This window comes from Quercus lobata, chromosome 12, assembly GCF_001633185.2.
Source record: "Quercus lobata isolate SW786 chromosome 12, ValleyOak3.0 Primary Assembly, whole genome shotgun sequence".
In the NCBI taxonomy this organism is placed as follows: Eukaryota; Viridiplantae; Streptophyta; class Magnoliopsida; order Fagales; family Fagaceae; genus Quercus; species Quercus lobata.
Genome location: NC_044915.1, coordinates 16,710,369 through 16,720,928, shown reverse-complemented (window position 1 = coordinate 16,720,928; position 10,560 = coordinate 16,710,369). Strand labels below are relative to the sequence as shown.

Sequence of the window (10,560 nt, the reverse complement as noted above, 5' to 3'; positions counted from 1 at the left end):
AGTTGGTATATATATTGTTATACTGACACAATAAATTTTACAATATTTTCACAATTATTGACATGTCAATTTCTTACAAATCAAAATAAAATAATAAAATATGAAACTATGATCAATGACAACTAAAAATAAATGTTTATAATAAAAGTGCGAATGCGCACACAGTATCTTGGCACTGTACATCCGGTGTTTTTGCACTGTGCAGCACTGTAGCTACGACAGTGCTTTGGTTTATTTTATTTTTTTTTTTCTTTTAAATATTGATGTAAGCTGACATTTATATTGTTATACTGATATAACAAATTTCACAATATTTTCACAATTATTGACATGTCAATTTCTTACAAGTCGAAATAAAATAATAAAATATGAGGCTATAGCCAATCACAACTGAAAATAAATATTTAAAAAAAATGTTACAACACTTATTGTTATCACAATATTTTCACAATTGTTGAAATCTCAGTTTCTTATATATCAAATAAAAATATGATAAATCCACAACATTTTAACATTAATTTCACAACAAATCATAGGTTATTATTAATGGATAGCATTGGAGCTACAGTGCTTTTGGTTTATTCAACTGGCACTGTAATTATAATGCCTAAAGTTTTCTGTGACCAACCACAACTGAAAATAAATGTTTTGAAAATAACAATAACAATTGTAGGGGCGGTTTTTGGGGCCCAGACCCAGCAAGTAAGTGGTTCTGGCCCTAAAGTCCTCAGACAATGAATTTGTAGAGAGCGGGTTACAGAACTAAGGCTAGACGAAGTAAAAGTCAGTTAAATGTATGCCATGCAGCATATTGAACGTGAGAATATTCCATTTTAGTTCACAGGGTATCGATCCGAGAAGACGTATAAGTGCACCTCTTGCTCTTTGTTACAGACTACAGAATCCCTTCAGTTTTCTCTCTCTATCTCTCTTTCTTTTTCCTCAATTCTCCGATCCCCTCTTCATGGGGATCTCCTTCTCTTATATTGCACCCTCAAATTGATAAGAGCCTTACACTTGTTAACCATCTGGACTTTCATTTGAGTGTCGTCCCATCGGACATCCACCTTATCTTTCTGTGAGTTGCACTGGCCAAGATAACACTATTCACCTGTCTTCTCTACATTAATGCGGCTGGAAAAGTAGCTTCTTTGCATTTAATGCGGCAACTGTGGTTGCCTCCTGGACATCTAACATTTTCCTCTTGCTTGAGATGGTTTCTCACTGTGTGCAGGGTATACGTTGGACTCCCATTTGGTGTGTCCGAGGAGGCACTCCTCCTCGGACGCCCCTTAAATAATTCCGGCCCAACAGGATTGGGCTGGGAATCTTCTGGCCCTATTTCCCTTCTTGTCAAGGCTAGACTTCGCGCGGGGCCCAAACCCCACCGTTGACTTGTAAATTTCACCCCTACAAAAATGTTATTAGTTTAAAACCAATAATAACTTGTCATTTATAATTTGTTCTAAAAATGTTCCGAATGTAGCATTTCTCTCAAATAAAATAAAAAAAATATCTATTTAGATCCTAAAAATGAAGATATTGTGAAAATATTGTGATATTTTGTTGTATTTTTAAACTTCTTTTTTAATATAATCAAATTAGGTGAGCCAAAATTCACGATTTCACATACAAAATTTATATTAATTTTCTCACTACTGGGACAGCACGTGCAGCCAATGCTAGTGTATATATATATATATAAACTATTAGGCCTCACATCCTTTATATGTAATAATTAATTCATCTTCTTTCATAAAAATTTGTGTGTAACTATAGTCAATGAAATTTTAATATAAATTTATGTAAGTCATACGTACATGATATCTATCTAACCATTAAAAACCATTTTTTTTTTTTGAAGTCCTAGGCTCCATGTCGAGTTTGTGTAATCTGTTCTGCTTCTCCTGTAGCTGGTTGGTAATCTCCCCCAAAATCTCTTACTCCACTCCTCTTGATGCATGGAGTGGCTGAATTTGTTAACTCTGCAATACTTGTGCTTTGACATACAATATACTCATGTTTTCTACTACTCTTTAAGTTTGCAATAGAATCATAACTCATGGGTGAGGACTGCAACTATTTAAGTTTGCGATAGAATCGTAGCTCATGGGTGAGGAAAACATAGACCAACATAGAGTGGCCGTATATTATTCTGCTCGAAAAATATAAGTCTTTGATTCAATTTAAAATATAAAATAAAAATGAATTAGTAGTTTACTGTACTATATATTTTCCCGTTAAACAAAGCTAAACATTTCCAATACTCAAGACAGAATCATCAAAGAGAAGTGTACCGAATTTCCCATATGCAGGCGAGGGCCAGCCATTGCCTCCAGGACACATACGTGTAAAAAATAAGACAAAGATGATAATAAATTGTTATTACAAAAAGAAATGGTAAAACTCTAACTAGGGAGACTCGGACAATTATCATGACGGCATGCCTAAATAATTGTACATATTTTTTGAGCTAGTGGCAAAAGAAAATTGAAGTGCAAAGCCGACCAAAACAATAATATAATCAGCTTATTAATTTGGTCAATTGAAATTGGCAATAGCAATCTCTTCATATATATAATGTTTTTTTAACATATTTTGGTGACAATAATTTGGGGATTATAACAAAACAGAAATAAGTGAAGCTTGATAAATGATGGTAGAAACAGCAAGCGGATATTTCAAGTTTTCATTTCTTGTATAAATACCATAGAGTTTTATCTCGTAAGGCATCGACTTAAGACTCTTACAGTTGAACCAAGTTCAATACCAATGGCCAAGGCAGTGCTACATATTCTTTTGCACACATTATTACTTGCAGCTCTTCTGATGAGTTGCCATGGCCAGGAAAGGGAGGTACATTGGTTTTCATAGTTTAAATTTAGTCTATTTAATGTCCAAAAGTAATTCAACATGGTTTCTTTATTAAGGAGCTTGTGTTACGTACAGGTTCACATTGTATACATGGGAGAGAAGCCTCAACGAGATTTTTCTGTCGAATCAACGCATCATTCCATGCTAGAGAGAGTACTTGGAAGGTGTTATAACTTTTAGCCTGTCACTACATAATGTCATAATTTATCACAAGTCTTCTAGTTAAGTTAGCACCCTATAATTAGTGTTAGGAGTTCAAAACTACGGCAATTAAAAGCTATGTACAGTTACTGTAATTACTAATAACCATGCTATAGCCTCGAAGCTGATATGTGATAATGCAGATGGAACTCATATCTATCAAGGTATTATGGTGCATGCTAACGTTATGTAGAGCGAATGAGTAGTTATTTTCGGATGTGTCAACAGGAACCAAATAGTGATCTTGGACATGATAGAGATAGACACATGAAAACAGTGACAGACAACCTAAACAATTGCTGGGAGAAAATTTTAGATTGAGCTGCGAAGTGTGAGCAATGTGACATTTTTAGATTATATAATAATCAAGAGACTTCTAGTTTACACTCCAAAACAGAATTACACTTCAAGGTCATCACTTTTATAACTGGAAACCACCCAAAAGGCTTAACTTGTTCATAGTGTAACATGCTTCATTCCTAATATAATTCCTTCCCATAGCAGCTTTAACTTTTGAATTATCTCAAGCATATACCCTGTGGGGACCAGAGATGAGGCTGTTGGGCTTGAACTCACTTGGGCTCACAATTTATTTGTAGAGTGGGCTTCACGATTTCCTACTCTGGGTCGTTCTCGACAGAGAGACTCAAAGCAATATTCGTTCTTTCTTCCTCCTTGACTGTTTCTCCTTTTTTTTTTTTTTTTTTTTTTTTTTTTTTTTTTTTTTTTTTTTTTTTTTCTGAACCCCTTCCTCTTCCCAAACTTCTGCTATTTATAGTCAAGGTTAGTGGGAAGATTATGATTACAGCCACCGCTAGTGCTATTGAAGGTCCAATATTATCTGCTTTAAGTGGGTGTTTAGGTGAGAGTGAGATGCAACAATTATGGCCTTAGAACTTGGTTCCAGCTTAGTCAATTGTGCTCGGTAATGCAGTTTCCCGAGCATTTCATGATTTTCCCGGATACGGTTCATATGCTTGTTCGGGAAAGCTTATGCCGAACACTTCTCAGGATTCAAGGCCCAAAACTTGTTTTTACATGAAGGCAGTTTCAAGAAGGGCTTAGGGCAATGGGGCCGTTCCATTGGACCTAGGCCCAGGGCCCATATGGGTTTTGGGATCTCGGTGCCGTACATACCCTTTTTTTCCCAATTGCAGTACTTCAACCGCCAAAGAGTCACTAATCTATAGTTATGGGAAGAGTTTTAATGGATTTGCAGCTAAATTAACTGATGAAGAAGCTGCAAAATTCTCACGTGAGTGTCAAACTAGTGGCAAGGAATGAAATTTTACTACCGTTTGTGTGCTAAAAGCAGTTGAAATGTGTTGCAGAAATGGAAGGTGTAATTTCAGTGCTTCCAAACCAAATACTAGAGCTTCACACTACGAGGTCATGGGACTTCATGGGTTTCCCCTCCAAAGGCAAAGTTGGAAGCCCTCATGAAGGAGATGTCATTATTGGGCTTCTTGACACAGGTCATTATATTAAGCACACAATTGTCATCATCTTGCTTCGCAAAAATACAAAGCAAATGCTAAAATTTGCAGTTTTTTTGCATCTGTTGAGTTGCAGGAATATGGCCAGATCCGATAGCTTCAATGATGAAGGACTCAGCTCTCCACCTAGTAGATGGAAGGGTAAATGCCAAGGTGCCAACCTCACCTGTAACAAGTGAGCTCTCTTTCTGCCTTATAATTATGTGAGGATTGCCATGGGTATAAACACCATTAGTCATTACTCATTACTCATTAGATGAATAAGAATTAATGAAACTGAGAAAATTTCAAAGAAAAAATAAACTGGCCATGTTTGTGACTCTGAAGACATTGACTATTAAGAGAGATACCATTGTGGAGTTTTTGGTATTAATGGAAAATAACCACCAACTTAAAAAAGGTTGCAATCCTAATTGAAACAAATAAAGATGAGTCACTACATTTTGAAGATTTTTCCATACTTGGGACTCAAATCATAAGTGATTGTCAAAGATCCTTTTGGGACAGGGGACACAGGTTACTATTACATAACTTGAGGCACAAACTTAAGACATAATAAATTACATTAATCTTTTAGGCATTCATCTCAGATAACTACTTACATAAATTTTAAAATCACAGCAAGATCATTGGAGCCCGTTACTACAACAGTGAAGGCTTCTATGACATAACAGACATCAAATCCCCAAGGGACTCCGAGGGTCATGGAACCCATACATCTTCAACAGCTGCAGGAAGGGAGGTAGTTGGAGCAAGCTACTTTGGGCTAGCAGAAGGAATTGCAAGAGGTGGAGTTCCTGGTGCAAGGATTGCAATGTACAAAGTTTGCTGGTCATCTGGATGCTACTCAGCAGTCGTCCTAGTGGCATTTGACTATGCAAGAGTAGATGGAGTTGACATTATTTCAGTGTCCCTTTGTTGGGCTTTGTAAAGTCTAGTTTTGTTTGATCCGGTTCGATGACCTGACCCGACCCGAATAATATTGCGTGGTTTTTAATGGAAGATTTACTAAGGCTTAGTTCATGGAGCGAACGTAGGCAAATCGCCGAACCACATAAATATTGTCTTGTGCGTGTAATTGTTTTCTTTGGCATATGTTTTTCTTTATTGTTGGTTCTCACAGGTTGGGAATTTTGGTTAAATTCCCTATACCCTTGGTTTCATTGGGTTTAGTCCATATATACTTCAAAGACCCAATTTCTTTCCATGCCATGAAAAAAGGCATCTTGACCTCATGTTCTGCTGGAAACTCTGGGCCTTACCCACAAAGCCTGGCCAATCATGCACCTTGGATATTACTGTTGCTGCGAGAACCATTGACCGAAAATTTGTTGCTCAAGTTGTGCTTGGCAATGGACAAGTCTATACTGTGAGTTTTCGATTGAACCGATTCTATTCAAAAGATAGCATTTCAATAGAGTAATCTTCACTAATACCACACTAATTCTTTGAATGATCTAATGAAGGGTATCGCCATTAATAGCTTCAACCTCAATGGAACATCACTTCCCTTGATTTGGGGTGGAGATGCTGCAAACTACTCTGCAGGTGCTTACCCGGATATTTCAAAATATTGCTATAATGGTGACCTGAGTTCGTACAAAGTACAAGGAAAGATTGTTTTCTGCGAAGGAGCCGTCGTGGCCGACTCGTCCATTACTGATGTTGGTTACAGCTTACCTTTGCCAGCAACAATAATTAGTGTAGAAGATGGTCTCACAATTTTAAACTACATCAGATCAAAAGAGTAAATAAATTTCTCTACCGATTATCTTTAAATTAATCATTATGGATTGCTTACTTTCTTCAATATCCTAATGAAATACTTTGAACCCTTGCTAGAACTCCGATTGCCACTGAAGATAGTAAAATTTAGTCTGATGGGCTTATCTTAATGGGCCTGACGGATGGGCACTGTTTGGACCTTTGTAAAGATGGGCCCACGCGCTCTGAAGGCCCATCGCACAGACATGGTAAGGGCCCATGATCCGAAATCTCTATTTGCCTAGAAAAGCCCTAAGATCCAATAAGGGAAATTGTATCAAAGTCCCACATTGGAAAGATCTGGAGGTTAAGAAGAAAAGCAACTCTCTACCACTATAAAAAGGAGTAATATTCACGCAAATCAAGGTAAGATTAATTGACCCTCTCTAACGCCTTTAAAAAATAACTCAAGGGACAAATTCTGACTTGACCTTCGGAGAACTTTTGGCCGGCACCACACCGGTGCTCTCTAAGGGTTTTTCTCCCGTTCGTTCTTGTTATGCAGGTTCGTTGACTCGCGAGTACAGTGCGACTCATTGGTGACAATTCTCAACGTCATCAGTTGGCGCCGTCTGTGGGAAAGAACGAGAGACGTATAGTACTTCGTAGATTCCCAGACAAAAGAGTTACATGGTACTCACTCGCTCAATGGCAACCACGAATGACGTTCAGGAAGAAGCCCCTACGACGGCCCTTGAGAGACAGGTCAGGACGCTCGCCGCAGCCGTAGAGCGCCTCACCAAGCAAAACCACGACCTACAAGAGCAGCTGAACCAAAAGAACGCCGTGGTCAGTAACCAAGGAGCGGATCAAGAGGGGAACAGCGCCGAAAGGAGAAATCAGGACGGACCACAGGGGAGTAACGCCCCGAGCAAACCAGTAAGACGGGACATAAGCATCCCTTCCCCGACGGACACTGCTCCACAATCCATCATCGCGGAGATGCAGGCGATGAAGGAGCAGATGGATGTGATGATGAGCGCTCTCAAGGGGCGAGTGTCAAGTGATCTTGACGACCTTGTCAACCGGACTGACTCACCATTCACAGCAGCTGTTAACTCCTTCCCCCTGCCAAATAAGTTCCGTATGCCAAGTATGGATAGTTACGACGGAGTCAAGGACCCTCTAGATCACCTAGAGACCTTCAAGACCCTGATGCACCTTCAGGGAGTGGCAGACGCGATTATGTGCAGGGCCTTTCCTACAACCCTGAAGGGCGCAGCAAGGATTTGGTTCAGCCGGATAGCGCCCAACTCCATCAGCACCTTCAAGGAGCTAAGCGCTCAATTTACTACGCATTTCATCGGAGGACATCGGTACAAGAAATCCACGGCTTGTTTGATGAATATCAAGCAACGGGAAGAGGAGACGTTAAGGGCCTACATATCACGCTTCAACAAAGAAGCACTCTCGATCGACGAAGCCGACGACAAGATATTGGTAGCAGCATTCACAAACGGACTAAAGGGGGGTAAGTTTTTGTTCTCCCTATACAAAAACGACCCCAAGACCATGTCGGAGGTCCTTTACAGGGCCACCAAATATATGAACGCTGAAGACGCACTATTATCGCTAGAAGATAGGCCCAAGAAAAGAGACCGACAGGAGGATTCTCGACAAGACCAGGGGCGGAAGAAAGGAAGGATGGGAGACCGAAGGGAGGACAGACGTCCAAAACCCATGGGCGGAAGGTTCGCGAGTTTCACCCCTCTAAACGCGCCGATTGACCAAGTCCTAATGCAGATTAAGGACGAAGGGTCCCTGACGTTCCCAGGAAAGCTGAAGAGTGACCCCAGCAAAGGGCCTAGAGACAAATATTGCCGCTTTCATCGTGACCACGGCCACGACACGGCCGATTGCTACGACTTGAAGCAGCAAATCGAAGCACTTATCCGACAAGGGAAGCTGCAGAAGTTCGTCAACAAGGGGAGAACGGATCAACCCCCACAGGAACAACACCTCCGCCGAGAAAACGAGCGACCAAGACCCCCAATTGGAGACATAAGAATGATAGTCGGAGGGACTGCTGCGGCCGGATCGTCAAAGAAGGCTCGCAAAACATACCTTCGGACGGTACAGAATGTCCAGTTGACGAGCAGAATGCCAAGGATAGCAAACGGAGAAGAACCTATTGTTGGGTTCACGGAAGAGGATGCACGGCGCCTACACCATCCACACGACGATGCCCTCGTCGTCAGCGTGCGGACCGGAGACTACAACGTCCACCGAGTGTTGATCGACAACGGCAGTTCGGCCGACATATTGTACTATCCGGCATTCCAGCAGATGAGGATTGACAGGTACCTGCTAATACCGACAGACGCCCCACTCGTTGGTTTTGGAGGGAGTAAGGTATTCCCTCTGGGCTCAGTAACGTTACGGGTGACAGTAGGAGATTACCCCCAACAAATCACCAGGAACGTGACATTCTTGGTGGTCGATTGCTCGTCCGCCTACAATGCCATTCTTGGACGACCTACGCTCAACACGTGGAAGGCGTCAACATCAACTTACGCCCTAATGGTCAGGTTCCCAACGGAGTATGGGGTAGGAGAGCTACGCGGAAGCCAAGTTGCCGCACGAGAATGCTACGTCGCTATGATGGAGATGCAAGACCAAATCCAGGCCTTGAACATAGAAGAGCACCGAACGGTGGCGGAACCGACAGAGAAGCTGGAGGAGATAACTCTTGACAGTTCCAATCCGGACAGAACAACCAAGATCGGAACGCTTGCCAAACCCGGAATCCGTCAAGAGCTAGTAGCTTTCCTGAGGAGCAATAAGGATGTGTTCGCCTGGAGCCATGACGATATGCCGGGAATCGATCCCTCCGTCATGGTACACAAATTGAATGTATTACCCTCGTTTCCACCCGTCCGACAAAAGAAGAGAGTGTTCGCAACGGAACGGGACCAAGCAATAGCGGAGGAGGTCCGCAAACTCCAAGAGGCAAGCCTCATCAGGGAAGTCTACTATCCCGATTGGCTGGCGAATGTGGTAATGGTAAAGAAAGCGAGCGGCAAGTGGCGCATGTGCGTGGATTTCACCGATCTTAACAAAGCGTGCCCTAAAGATAGCTATCCCCTTCCAAGAGTCGACGTCCTAGTAGACTCGACGGCTCAACACCAGTTACTAAGCTTCATGGACGCTTTCTCGGGTTACAATCAGATCCGCATGCACGAGGCCGATCAGGAAAAGACTTCGTTCGTAACCAGCCAAGGACTATTCTGCTACAAAGTAATGCCATTCGGCCTGAAGAATGCGGGGGCAACATACCAAAGGCTAATGAACAAGATGTTCGCGCAGCAGATCGGGAGGAATGTTCAAGTCTATGTCGACGACATGCTTGTGAAGAGCCGGAAGGAGGAAGACCACCTCGAAGATCTTAAGGAAACGTTCGGTACGCTACGATCCTACAACATGAAACTCAATCCGGGAAAATGCGCATTCGGCGTAACGGCAGGCAAATTCCTAGGCTTCATGGTATCCCAGAGAGGGATTGAGGCTAACCCGGACAAAATCCGAGCCATATTAGAAATGGCACCCCCGCGAAATGTGAAGGAGATACAAAGCCTTAACGGCAAGATAGCGGCGTTAAATAGATTCGTGTCGAGAGCCACGGACAAGTGCCTGCCCTTTTTTCGCACATTAAAGAAATCCTTCGAGTGGACGGATGAGTGTCAGCGAGCGTTCGAGGAGTTAAAGGCATACCTATCTTCACCACCCCTATTGAGTCCCTCGCAACCTGGCGAAGAACTTTTCCTCTACTTGGCAGTCTCATCTGTCGCCGTCAGCGCTGCTTTAATTAGAGAAGAGGATAATGCACAGAAGCCTGTATACTACGCCAGCCGGGTGCTCCGCGGCGCCGAAGATAGTAAAATTTAGTCTGATGGGCTTATCTTAATGGGCCTGACGGATGGGCACTGTTTGGACCTTTGTAAAGATGGGCCCACGCGCTCTGAAGGCCCATCGCACAGACATGGTAAGGGCCCATGATCCGAAATCTCTATTTGCCTAGAAAAGCCCTAAGATCCAATAAGGGAAATTGTATCAAAGTCCCACATTGGAAAGATCTGGAGGTTAAGAAGAAAAGCAACTCTCTACCACTATAAAAAGGAGTAATATTCACGCAAATCAAGGTAAGATGATTTGACCCTCTCAAACGCCTCAAAATAACTCAAGGGACGAATTCTGACTTGACCTTCGGAGGGCTTTTGGCCGGCGC

The 10,560-nt window shown here is 42.1% G+C and overlaps 1 pseudogene; it reads left to right on the top strand.

Annotated features, from left to right (window-relative positions):
- Window positions 1–2,772: 2,772 nt before the first annotated feature.
- The window catches only part of LOC115970298, a 40,444-nt pseudogene continuing 32,656 nt past the window's right edge, over window positions 2,773–10,560 (top strand).